Raw genomic sequence first — 14570 nt, 5'->3', positions numbered from 1 at the left:
TTTTTTTGGGTCCGGTCGTGGGACTTGAACTCTGGGCTTGGGCGTTGTCCCTCAGCTCTTCAGCTCAAAGCTAGTGCTCTACCACTTGAGCCACAATGCCACTTCTGGTTTTTTTCTTTTTGCTTATATGGTCCTGAGAAATCGAACTCGGGGCAGCAAGCATGCAAGGCAAGCACTCCACCACTGAGCCACCTTCCCAGCCCGACACAAGAAGACTTTCAAGGCAAAAGAAAAAAAGAAAAACGGATATCCAAACATTTGTGATCACAGTTTCTTGGACTGGTTTTTTTGAAGACAAAGTTTTACATTACAGTTTGTCCTGATTAACATCAATGTTGGGTTCTTATGGCAACCAAATGCAGGGGTGAAGTTTAATGGACTCCCTTGAACAAGTAAACAGCATGATAAAAAAAATTGCAAATAATATTTAGTGAATTACTTTCACCAATTACTTTTCCAGAATAAAGAAGGAAATATATAATTCAAAATTAATTGACTTAAAAGTATGAAGAAAGAGTAGTGAAGAGAGATGAAAGAAAACATAGAGAATTGTTTTCTTTCCAGCGGAGTAATGGGTTCTTGATCTTTTCTCTTGCATTCTATCTTCACAAGCTATCAAGTGTGGCTCAGGAGTGGAGTATCCAGTTCAGAGAGAACTCGCAGAAGGAAGATAACATTTGCAGCAGATATAGGTGATTTATAACCTGAGACAATCTATTCAAATCTGTTCAAATTTCTCCCCTACCCCAAACTGCCCTCTTTTAATAGTTTTGTTTGCTTTTCTTAATACTGCCCTTCATGAACTGCTTAAAATTTTGAGAGGTCATATTCATACTCTCTAGAGATTGCTGTTTGGTTATAATTTTTGTGTGTTTTTTAACTGAATTTCAAAAGGTTGTGCAAGTGTGTTACAATTAAATATGTCCATCTAATTGTCCAATGCTCCTGGATCAGATTTCACTCCTTCTATCATAGTCAACCAACTCCTTCTACAAGATGTATTTCAGATTTACCACTTCCTTATCACTTGTGTACATTGATATTCTAGCTGTGCTTGCCCCTTGTTCCATTTTTCATTCATTCTATGTATTTACAATTATTCCTCTCTAGCTTCAACTTCCTGATAGTCATTCTGTTAAACTCTCTGTTGATAGTTTGAAAGGTTTATATACATTCCATGGAGTTTCAATCCTGCATATACTTGAACTTATGTCAGCTTATATTTCCATAATTCATTCATCTGCAATAATAATTTGCAAGACTGGAGGCGTGAAGCACCTAGACATGATTTAATTCTCATCCATTTAGAAGATTAATCGTTAGTCAACAAGAAAGTTTAAAAATGGTTTAGAATGTATTCCAAACAACCAATTTTTATAAATGGCTTTGTGCAAGGGTGTGTGATTATTTTATTTTACATGGGATAATATTTTGTAGTACATTTAAGTTTTGAAAAAAAGAAAATTAAAATTTACTATTATAGAGGAATATGATAGAAATAGAAGACAGATTTTATGTTTGTCACATCTCTGACGAGTACCCATATTCAAGATTTACTATGTTAGACAGATAGGAAAAGCATAAAATAACATATGATAAGGCAACTATTTGTGACTTTTTAAAATGTACCTTATTAAATGATGAAATTTACTTTATTATCTAACGTTTGGGTTTGAAATATGGGAGGCTGATACATTTAACAAATTTGAAAGGCACCTAATGAATAACACAAATGGTGGGTGGTACTATTTCTACAGTTTAATGAATGGTTAAACCTGATTGGCATTAGTGCTGGGTAAGTAAATCAACTCTATTGTACCTCTATTGTAACTCTATTGCCACTAAGTATCATTTATTTGTCAAATGTTATTTTGGCGAATGTGATTTTTTTTTTTGGTAGTTCGTGGGGCTTGAACTCTGGGCTTGGGCACTGTCCCTGTGTTCTTCAGCTCAAGGCAAGCACTCTATCACTTGAGCCACAGTGCCACTTCTGATATTCGAGTGGTTTATTGGAGATAAGAGTTTAAAGGATTTTCCTGCCTGGGCTGGCTTTGAACCGTGATCCTCAAATCTCAGCCTCCTGAGTATTTAGGATTACATGCGTGAGCCACTAGTATCTGGTTTGCGAATTTGATTTTTCAAAGATTATTTGAAAAAGAATACACTTTCAGGAGATTAAATATTTTGAGAATGACAACATTTTTATACCACAGAACCAAGTTTTACTGAAGTACCAGTGTCTTTTTTTTTATTGTGAAAATACTGTACAGAGGGGTTTCAATTACGTGGGGAAGATAATGAGTACATTTCTTATCAAGCATTGTAGCCTCCTCCTTTGTTTCCACTTCTCATCCTTTAGCATCCTCCCCCTGCGCCCCGACCCAATCTTCCCTCCCCTCTCCCGCACCCAAGTTGTAAAGTTTGTTTTCGACATGGCAACTTGTACATATCACAGTGTTATCAAGCACTAAGGATATTCTCAATTAATTTTTTTCTGAATTACATTTGACCTCTAATTCAAGTTTTCCTGACCTTTATAGACCAATTGTGAATCTATCCTTCCAGGAGCTATTTTTCAGGCCCACTTATGCTGGACTGAAATCGTTCATTAATCATTAGGGAAGGGGTATTAAAAATAGTCTTGTGACACTTTGTGATCTTGTTCACTCCTATGGGCTAGTCATCTGTAAACCGAAAGTTTGAATTGCAGTACTTTCTCATAGATTTTGTGGTCTCATCCTTCATTTTAAGTTGACTTGCATTTCACTATTGCTTACTGCTAATTCCTGCTTCTCAAGGAATTGGGGCCCTGAAATATTATTGGAAATGAGAAATTGACATGGCTCTTCAATTATTTCTGTTGGCATGTTGCCTGGGCCTAGTTGAGAAGTCTTGACCCTGTTATATGATGATGCGGGTAACTGGGACATGGGATCCTAGGACCCATACATCTTGCAGAAGATAATATCTTGTATACATAATATCAGAAAAATTTGGGTATAATCAATAGGTATGCTTCAGAAATATGGAGAAAAAACAGTTTGGAACAAGTGAGTTGAAACAATAAACAGAGCAGCAGAGTAAAATTCCTTATACTTTAGAGGAAATCAACATTTTTTTTTTTACCATGTGAATTCAGAAGAACAAGAACACTTAGAAGGTATCACAAGTTTATAGTGAAGACATTACATTGATACTTTTTATATTCTAGTTTGTATTCTAAACCTAATTATTTGTATTCTAATTTTCTTTATTGGAATAAATAATTATCAATTTATTTGTCAAATTATCAATTAATTCTACTAAGTTTCACTGTGTGAAATATGAAATCAGCACATATAAATATAAAATATATAACTATATATAATATAATAAAAAGTGCACATGTTTTGCATTGTTCTGTTGTGGTTAGGGTATCAAAGACAACTCTGTTTTAAAGTATTATTGCATTATCTGTACCTCAGTGATAGGTAGAGTTAGACCTAAATCTTTAGCATTTGTAGATTTACAGCCTGGAGGCAAGAGGAAACACTGTGATTAAACATTACCAATTTAAGGCTTAATAATGAGGAGAAACATGGACTTCTCCTGGAGCTATGGAAATATTTGGTGATAGAAAGGCAGTAGTGTAAGTTCCTGCCTGGTTGGAAGGTAGACAGTCCAGACATTAGGAAATCATGCATATGACGAATTTTTTTCACCTTGGCGTTAGTTACTTTTGAAATGGTAGGTATAATAGACACTTAAATTTTGATAAAATACCTTCTAGTCTGAACAGTTCTGCTGAACTGTTCATCTCTCTATGATCCCTTGTAACTAAGATTAGTTTTGTTCCAGTAAGACAATCTATGCTGTCAGGGTAGGATATTCTGGTTGGTCTGTTCCTACATAGAAGAAGGATAAAGGGTCAGGTAGAAATTTGTGCCAGTAAGACCTCATTTGGAAAATTTAAGCTGAAGAAGTTTAGAAGTAGCTCTTAAGCAAGGCTTACGTTGAATCTATTAGCTCCACAAAGCTAACTCAGTTACATAAATAAGAACTTGAAAAAGCCATCACCTTAGGACCTAGCTATAAGTGCTTCAAAGTATGATCAAATCTAAAATGAAAAAGCCTTAAAATTGTCATTGACAAAAAAACGCAAATGTGAGCAATCGACCGAACAATGTAATTTTTTTTCCACTATACACATTATTTTAGGGAAATGAGATCAATAGTATTGTTAGGAACAATAAGGTTTCCTTGCTACAAATAGGCACCCAAGGATATAAGCCTGTATAAAGATTGCATCATTAACTACTTAAATTTAGAGGATACTACATGCTTCAGCAGCACGTATACCCAAATTACAACAATACAGAGATTAACATAACACTTGCACAAGGATAATATGAAAATTTGTGAAGTATTCCATATTTTCCATTGATCAGTTGCAGAAATGAAAAACAGTTATTAAAAGGTTAATTACAAAATTACAAGTGTAAAAATATATGCAAGTGTTAGAATTAAACGTTAGTTTGACATCAGTGTATTAAATCTTCACCTTAGAAAGGCCTTTACATAGAACTTCACAAAACTTTTGAAATTAGCTAACATTATCATTTTATCCCAAAGAAACAAACTACTATAAGAACCTAGAAAAAGGGGCTGGGAAGGTGGCTCAGTGGTAGAGCGCTTGCCTTGCATGCTTGAGGCCCTGGGTTCGATATCTCAGCACCACATACGCAAAAAGAAAAAAGTCAGAAGTAGCTCTGTGGCTCAAGTGGTAAAGCGCAAGCCTTGAGCTGAAGAGCTGAGGGTCAGCTTTCAGAGTTCAGAGGCCCAGAGTTCAGGCCCATGACTGGACCAAAAAAAAAAAAAGAACCTAGAAAATATAATCTTAAATTTTCTATACGAAATGCAATCTGAAAGGACACATTTATTAATAAATAACATATTATAAAACAATGTTGAATTCAAAGTATATCTAGGAAAGAATTAAATAGATTATGGATATTATGCAAACACAGAATATAGAATATTTTAAAATATTCTTTTTTCAGTCAAGAACCAGAAATATCTTTAGCTTCTGTACCACTCATTTCAACAGATAGGATCAAATTATTTCTGATTAAAAAATCACAAACTCTGCAGAAATCATTATAGATGTACACAAACAACTCAAATACATTTTGACATCAAAGTCAGGCAATTCAATTGGAAAAATTCCACGGAATTTTTACAGTAAGATATTGCTGTTATTTGGATTGTGAAAATATTTTGTATGGACACAAAGAATGGACCGGCATTTTGATGTTTAAGAAACGTAACTGATATCTTAGCTATGCTAAATAATGCTGCGATAAACATAGTTGTTCTGGTAGCTTTAGTATGGTCTTGTTTGATGCCCCTAAGTAGATGAATGGATTAAGAAAATAGAATTCTATGGAATGGAATTTTATGTCTCCCTCAGAAAGAATGCCATTGCCCCATTTGTAAGGAAATGGAAAGAATTGGAAAACAATATATTAAGTGAAGTAAACCAGGCCCAAAGAAACATAGATCCCATGGTTTCCCTTATTAGCAATAACTAATATATGTCTGAGACAAACAGAAATGGTCAGATAAGTTGATATTAGTTGAATTGAACCCCAAGATAAGGATTCAAATGTTACTTTTTTCTTTCTTGCAATTGTTTCTAACATATTTATAAGATGATATCTTTGCTGCTTTGTATGTCCTTCCACCACCGTAAAACCCCTACTTTAATTTTATTTGATGTTGGTATGATTTGTGGATGGAAGGGAAAAAACAAATTGTTTAAATAGGGATACAGGTTGACCCATTGCAACAATGATATATACAAGACGTCAGGTAGAAAAACGAACTTTACAACTTTGACGGGGGGAGGGGTAGTGAGGGGGGATGGGAGTGGGAGGGAGATGAGAATGTATGGGAAGGGGAAATAAAGGAGGAGGCAACAATGCTTGATAAGAAATGTACTCATTACCTTACCCATGTAATTTTAACCCCTCTGTATGGTGTTTTCACAGTAAAATAATAAAATTCAACAAAAAAAAAGATAAAAGAAAAGAAACTTAACCGAGCCATTACAACTTAATAGAACAATTTGTACAACCTTCCACAACTTCAAAGAGTAGTGATACATACTTATCCTTTTGGTAATATTAAAGGCAGTTTCTTCCAAGTTTTTCTTCAGACCTGGTTTGATATAATGGTTCAACAGAAGGAGATCTAGTGTATCTTTGCTATCTATATTCCCAGCAGCAAGATGCAAGGGAGTCAAGAGGCATTTAGTTTGGGCATTGGTATTTGCATCATGATGAAGTAAGAAAGACGCCACACTGGTATTATTCCACGAGTAAGCATTGCGCAGGGGTATCCAGCCATTAACAATTATTGCATGAATATCTGCTGCTTGAGCCACCAACTCATGGACAATGTCTACATGTCCACTGTAGGCTTCCCGATGAAGAGGGGTATAATCATTGTCATCCCTAGTATTCACATGAGTGGCCTTTATGGAAAGTAGTCACCACACTATAGTAAGCCGATTATTTTCAGCAGCACAAAGAAGAAATTTGCTTGGATCCTACTCCATTTTTTTTTCTTGCAATTGATACAATTTCTCACTTTTTCGTTTTGTTACTCATCTTCATCAGAATTGCCTAACTAGAGTCTTTCAGTGCCAGTGGGAATAAGGTGTCCATGTATTTCCCCAATAGTTCATAATGGTTGAACTTGTGGGAAAAATACAGTGAATTTTCTGCATCTGTTTTTTTCATGATGATTTATTTTCTCTTTTTACATTTTTATTATTCTAAGTCATTCTAACTGGAAAGTAGGGAATTGATGGAGAGCAAAGGAGAGATGTTCCTCCGTATCCAAAGGTACAGACTGAAAATGAGGATCATGTGCAGCTTCTCCCAGGAATGAGAAAATAGAAGGTGGCTCAGTGGTAGAGTGCTTGCCTTGCATGTATGAGCAACGGCAGGTCATGTCCACTTTGTAGCCTTGTCATTCAGACCCACGGTGCAAAGAAAAAGACATAATACCCCAGCCCTCTGAAGCTCGCCACTTTTTGTGGTATCCTACTTTTTTTTCTTCCTGCAAACCCCCAGGGCCTAGGATCCCAGGATGGGCTATGGGTCCAGAGACTGCACCACAGCCTAGGGTGATGGAAGCTGAGTCAGCATAGCCACAACCTGAATTCAAGCCCCGTGGTTAAAAATAAAGAATTAATAAAACAATTAATTAATTATTTAACTAAATTAAAAAGAAATAAAGATCTCTGGTTTGGAATTTCTGCCAGTTTCCTTCCTTAACCTGGAATTTGTACTCAGGGTCTTGGTAAATCTGTAGCAATGTGAGGGAAGGTGCAGCGTTGCCACTACTTGAGTTCAAACCCCGTGCCAAGCCAAAAATAAAAAAAAGTCACTGAGCTCGGCAGGGGGAGTAGTTGTGGAGATGGGAGGGAAGGGAAGGTAGGGGGAAAACAAACAAAAGAGGAGGCAACAATGCTCAATAGGAAATGAACTCATTACCTTGCTCATGTAACTGTGATCCCTCTGTACAACATTTTTGCCATAAAAATGTACAAAAAAAGAAAAAATGTAGTGCTCAGAGAAGCACTTTGGGGATAATGGAAGGATGTCTGAAAAGCTGTATAAAATTCTACACTGCTTTTTTTTTTAAATGCTCTGTATGAAACTGAATGAACATAACTGCTTTCAGTAAAAAAAAAAAAAAAATTAAGCTACTGTCGTGGAACTGGGGTCAGTATTTCTGTAATTGCTGTGATTTGATCTCACCCTCCAGGTAACTCTTTTGCACCAAGAGTGAAGACGAAGCTTACTGTCTTTGAGGAAAACAAATTCAGGCTAGAGTTCTGAAAGCCCAAATGAATGCCCTGCAATGGAAAATAATATTACTATACATGTGTAATATATGATATATACTTACATATGTATGTTTATTACATATAAATTTTATTATTGATTTTGTATTTTATTTTTTATTTGATTCATTTATTTATTGTTTATTGTATTTAGTATTATTATACACATAATATTTAGTACATGTTTTACATTATAAAATGATTCACAATAATTTAAGACATTGATTCATTTTCATTTATACTTTATTAAGTGTTGAAACATGATACATAATTAAATGGAAGCATTTGTTACAGTCTTCACATGTTTAGAGTCTCGCCCACAGATGAGCTTTGTCTTCTTTATCTTTGGAAACCTTCCTATAGGGATTTCTTTAGATGATTTATAATCAGAGGTCTTTTCTTGAGGATAGGCAAGTTGAGGGATAAAATTTAAGGGTGGGGCTAGAAATGTGACTTATTGGTAAGAAGCTTGCTCAGCATGCATGAATGCCATGGTTTGAATCCTCAGTGCCACATACTCAGAAAAACCCAGAAGCTGTGGAGTGGCTAAAGTGGTAGAGCTCTAGTCTTGAGATAAAGAAGCTCACAGAGAGTGCCCAGGCCCTAAGATCAAGCCCCAGGATTTTCAAAAATAATAGGCCAGATTCTGGTGCTGACATCTGGAAAACTAGCTTCTCAGGAGACTGGGAGCTGAAGAACACAGTTCAAAGAAAGGCTAAGCAAGGAAAGCCTGTTAGACTCTTATCTCCAATGAACCACCAAAAGACACTGTGGCTCAAGTGGTACTGTTTGCCTTGAGCTGAAGGGCTCAGAGACAGTGCCCAGGCTTGAGTTCGAGACACACAACTGGAAAAATGTGAGGGTTAATCAAAGTACTTTTCCTATTTGCTAATTAAGAGAACATTCTCTGGAAAATGAATGCTGATGTATACCAGAATTGGAGTCAGAGCTCAAGGTTCAAGTTTAGTAGATCCATATGCCCAGTCTCTGAGACTCTAGCATTATAACCTTGTGTGCTACAGGGTTCTGAAAGATCCAATGTTGAAAGGGTTAATATGCTCCCCAAGCCCTTTGTGATAAGCAGTTGACTTGTACTGAAAATGTCATTACAGTTCTGAACCTAGCAGAGAATCAGTAGCTCATGCCCATCACCCTACCTTAGGAGGCTGAGGTCTCAGGATCACAGGGTAAAGTCAGCCAGAGTAGGAAAGTCTATGACACTCTGACTTCCACTTCTGAAATCTCAGATGTTCAAGAGCTTCCTGGGTTTCCCTTGGTGATGAGAAGTTACTTGCACTCTAAATGTTCTTAAAGTTCTCAAGCTATAGAAGCAGGAAAGAAACATTATTGACCCATCATGGGTTCAAATGAAGTTCTCAGGGTCAAAGCCCTGTTAGCAGGAAGAACTCCATTATATCACTGTATTTGAAGGACAGAAAATAGTTGCAAAAGCCAGGCTAGGTGAAAAGACCAAGGCCTGCAGGATTAGGAGGCAGAATGTACACACTCAACAGGAAAGTGAGCTGCAAAACCACTTCATTAATTCCAGGCACAATCAGCAACGGGGGAGGGGGGACTTCAAACATTTGTTAGAGTTATACCAGGGTCAGGCTTTTCTCAGCCTCTTCAAACAATGACTGATTAACCTTCCTCCCTCAGGTGAAGGGAGCCTCAAACTATCTTTAGGTTACCAACAGAGAGCCAGTTTAGTGTGCGAGTGTTTGTGTGTGTGGGGGGAAGGAACAGAGTTGAAAACCCTGATCTCTGGTTTTAAGGAGTGGGTTTTTCACTCTTTATTTCTCAGATTTGAAGGCCCTTCTTCTACCTCGGTGAGTCCAATCTCCTTCCTTCCTTCTGCACATCATTAATGCCAATCCCCAGTCCAAAGAGAAGCAGGGCCATTTCTCTTCTCTCTCCAAGCACCTGGCTCTTCCCTCTTGGCTCTGGGGCCCTCAGCTGCCTGAGAAGTGGGAGAGAGACAGTCTTCCTGCTCTGTGGTTATGTGAATGCGATGCTGGTATCCTGGCACACTGCAGAAGGCCTCATGACTGCTAATTGTTCCCTTCTTCCCTCTTGACGTCCAAGAGCAGATTCATCTATCATGTTTGTATCTATCTATCTATCTATCTATCTATCTATCTATCTATCTATCTATCTATCTATCTATCTATCTATCTATCTATTATCTACCCACCCACCTACCTACCTACCTATCTATCTCTTTGTCAGTTCTCCGTTGAACTCAAGGCCTGGGCACTATATGTAGCACTCTATTACTTGAGCCACAGCACCAATTCTGGCTTTTTCTGTGTATGTCCTACTGAGGAATCGAACCCAGGGCTTCTTGCATGCTAGGCAAACAGTCTCTCACTAATCCACATTCCCAGCCCTCTCATCTTTTTCTTAATGGTATTTTTTACATAAGTATGCTGCCATTTTTCATCCGCAAGTTAATTTTTCTGAATACCGGTTACTTCTAAGAAACCTGATCTTGTCTTCCCTTGCCTGATTTGTGATTGTTCCTGTGTTGGCCTCATAATAAAATGTAAATAAACCCTGCTGAAAGCCTAAGTGTGCATCATATAAGGACACAGGCCTGACACCCTGGAAGAGAAAAGCTATGGGCCTTAAATCAAGATTAAGATGCAGTTCGTGCAACAGACATCTCTGGAAAATAAATCAGTAAATAAAAGCAGAAGCATAGCATATGGTCTGTTTGCACTCAGGGAGGTAATACACGCATAAGTAGGTAAGGAACGGATACATAACTTGGCCTTCTCCCTTTGAATTTTTTTGTAGTCATCCCAGGGCTTAAACTCAGGGCCCTATACAATCCTGAGATGTGTTACTCAAGGCTGAGGCTCTACCACCACCACAGCTCCACTTCCAGCCATCTGGTCGATAAAAATTGGACATAAGCACCTCCCAGGCTTTCCAGCCTGCTCTGGCCAATATCTCCTGCTTGGCTTTCTCTCTCAAAGCTGGAGCTCTTCCCTCTAGGCCACTGCTCCACTTCTGATTTTCTGGTGGTTTATTGGAGAAAAGAGACTCACAACTTCCTGCTCAGGCTGGCTTTGGACAGCGATCTGAGGAAGATTCAAGCAACTTTCCTCAGGGATTCGCCGAGGAACCGCTCCACACAAACCTTTAGTCTAAATCTCGAGAGGTACTGGAGAAAAACAGAAACAGGAAGATGTTTCTAGTGTGTTCTAGATACTTAAGGTTGGAAACACTCATAATTAGTAGGTCATTTTATAGGCAAAAGGAGCAGTGCAGACTGCATGAGGATCATTCCAGCTTTTGTTCCACTCATCCTGAGACAGTAAATTTACTGCAGCTCAATGCTAAGTGACTGAACTGATGTGTCCTGTGGACATTTGCTCCCAAATCCTGGAACACTCATTTCTCACTTTTGGTTGCAAGCCTGTGACCAGAGGAGAAGATGAGGAGAGAAAATCGTTTTCAGAGAAAGCAGCTATAAAGAACATTGGGTAGTTTACTTATAAATTCAAACCAATGGAATGACCCTGTTAAGAAGTCAGCTTGTCCAGAGTAAAAAATGAAGAAGGAAAGAAAGGGAAGAGCCAGTGGCTGCTGACTCTAATCTCAGCTCTGAGGAGGCTGAGATGTAGAGAACCTTAGTTTGAATCCAGCCAGTATTGGAAAGTCCATGACACTGTTATTTCTAAGAGCTCAGAGAAAAGCCCAGATGTGGGGCCTTTAATGCAATACCTGAGCAAAAGCAGCTCAGGAACAATGCCTATGCTCATAATCCAACCCCAGGACCTGCCCCCACAAAAAGGTCCTGTACCTCCATGTGTTTGCGTGTGTATGGATGTTCCTTTAGGTGTAGCTCCAGAGTAGTTATAATGAACAGCACCAAACTAGGAAATTTGTTTATAATACAATGATTTCATAGCATAGAGAGTGCTTTCGAAACAGTGCATGTTCAGGTACTCCCCTTACTGTTCCGTGTAGCCTGAGGGTTTCTCTCTACCCCATGCTGTGGGAAGAAGTCTCACTCATTGTCTGAACATGAAAACAAAAGGCCTTACTCCTGTACAGCGGTGAAACAACTCCCTCTGGGCCAATTAGTGAGTATGAGTGTGGGTAGGCTCTGAAGGCCCAGAGAAAAAGGCCTCTTTGTACCCTAAGCTATCTCTCTCCCCAGTTCGCTGTTTTGACAGGATGCCTTCATTTGTGTAACCTCCATTGGCAGGCCAAGTTCCCTGCACTTATCCTGCCTTTGTGAGACTATATTCCGGTGTTCAGATACACTGCTCAATAAAATTCAGGAGTTCTTCTGGCAGAAAACTAAGATATTGAACCTAATGAAATGTTTAATTGCAGGTGATGATGGGCCTATGATGCGTTTCCTAGGTTTCTGGAGGCTTGGGAAATCCAAGCACATATCACATAACAGAAAGCTTCCTGTCATCTAGGGCTGGTGAAGCTCATCATGTTTTGAAACATTTGACCTCTCCTTGTTGGGCCCTGGGTGGCTAGGTTTGGGTTGAACACAGGGCCTGGGTGCTGAACATGAGCTCAATGGAGAAGCCCAGTGCTTTACCATTCTGTGTCTCAGTTTTACTTCTGGTCTGTGTGTGTGTGTGTGTGTGTGTGTGTGTGTGTGTGTGTGTGTGTGTGTGTGTGTGTGCGCGCGCGCACGCGCATACACCAGTCCTGGAGCTTGAACTCAGCACTGTACTTTGTTTTTCTTGCACAAGGATAGCTCTCTCCCACTTGAACCACGGAGCTAATTCAGGCTTTATTCTAGTGAGGTGGTCCTGAGAAATGAAGCCCAGGGTTTCATATATGCAAAGCACTCTACCCCTAAGGCCCATTCCCAGCCCTCTACTTCAGGTTGTTAGATTTTTTTCTGCTTTTTTGTTGTTGTTGGTTGTAGGAGATGATGCATGGGCCTGTGTGCTGTCCCTGAGTTCTTTAGCTCAAGTCTAGTGCTATACCACTTGAGCCACAGAGCCACTTCAGGTTTTCTGGTGACCCATAGGAACTAAGTGTCTAAAGGACTTTCCTGCCCCAGACTAGTTTGAACTATGATCCTCAGATCTCATCCTCCTGAGTAGCTAGGATGACAGGCATGAGCCAAAAGTACCAAGCTTCCACTTCAGGTTTCTTAGGGGTCAATTGGACATAATAGTCTCATAGGACCTTTTGTGTCTGGGATAGTTTGGAACCTAGATCCTCAGATCTCAGCTTCCTGAGAAGGCAGCTATCGACCCTTAGGTCATGGCACTCTGCTGCAAGGGGATCCGTGGTTCCACATGGTGGAGTGGTAGCGATGTGCCCAAGAGGTAAGGGTCAGAGCCTAGGCCCTGAGTTCAAGGTCATGACTTAGCCAAAGCAGAACAAAACAATTGTCTTCAGGAGACAACTCACTAGTCTTCAGTAATACATAATTTTGTCCCTGCCATGGAGACATATCTGAGCTCAAACTTCTTGTCTGCATAATCGTCTCAGTATGTAGCTCTTACAAGGACCCAATGAAAGAATGCATCCTGAGAAGGACTCAGCACATGGCACTCTTAGCTTGACTCAGCACACAGCATCCTGCGAAAGACTCAGAACATAGCACCCAATGCAAGACTCAGCACACTGCACACTATGAAAGACTCTGCACATAGCTCCCTGTGCAAGACTCAGCACAGAGCATGCAATGAAGGACTCAGCACATAGATCTATTCCACAAGCTGTCATTAGAATTAGGGAAATACTAGAAATATACTGTGACATCATGAATATTGTGACATCACATTGCTAGATGTAATGACTGTTGTGTCACATTGTCACATCACAAATCTGTTCTGACTTCATCACATTTGTGCCAACAAATGCCTTTGGAATCCTCACAATCACATTCTAAAATTATATACTCATTTTGAGTTAATGACAATTGAGGTCTGGCATGCCATTGTCACATCAGCAATCTATTGCAACATCACAAAGGTATTTTGAACTCATCACTATTATGGCATCACCAACTAATTGTCACATAACACTCATGACACAATTTGACATCATATTGCAGTTGTAGTATTACTGTACCATCATGCTTTCACAAATCTATTATGCCCTCATCACATCTTAGAAAATTCATGGCCTTTGGGATATCAAGCTCTTTCTATGAACGTGTTTCATTATGAACTTGTAGCAATTGAAATTTGAAATAAGATGTGACATTACAAACTAGTTTTGACATCACTAACCCATTTTTATATCATTAACATTTTGAAAACTGAAATCTGTTAGGAATTTTAGCACTTTTGACAAAAACACATGGCCTTTGTGTCATTACAGTTCATTTGTGTATGTCATTATGATTTCATTCTCATATCCTCACTATAAACTAATGGCAATTGAGATTTGACATGCCATTTTGACATCACAAACCCTTTGTGACATCATCACCAATTTGACATCAGACTGTCGTTATGACACCATCAGCTCATGGTGACATCACCAAGCTACAGTGACATCATAGCATTGTCATTTTGCTGCCATAGACACACTGTGAAAGTATATCCTGTGATTTCATAATATTTCAAATGTGGCATATCAGTTGATATCAGAAACACATTGTGACCTCATAACCATTGTAACATTATAAACCCTGTGTGACGTCATAACCAGTGTCATATCACATTGTTATTATGAC

At 38.7% G+C, this 14570-nt stretch overlaps 1 pseudogene; it reads left to right on the top strand.

Annotated features, from left to right (window-relative positions):
* The first annotated feature begins 4317 nt into the window (after positions 1–4317).
* Positions 4318–4417, top strand: LOC122103127 (annotated as a pseudogene).
* Positions 4418–14570: the final 10153 nt, after the last annotated feature.

The sequence above is a fragment of the Dipodomys spectabilis genome, unplaced genomic scaffold (genome assembly GCF_019054845.1).
Source record: "Dipodomys spectabilis isolate Male_0828 unplaced genomic scaffold, ASM1905484v1 ptg001822l, whole genome shotgun sequence".
Lineage (NCBI taxonomy): Eukaryota > Metazoa > Chordata > Mammalia > Rodentia > Heteromyidae > Dipodomys > Dipodomys spectabilis.
Note: the sequence above shows the minus strand (reverse complement) of the source record. Positions and strands in the feature narration are given on the sequence as shown.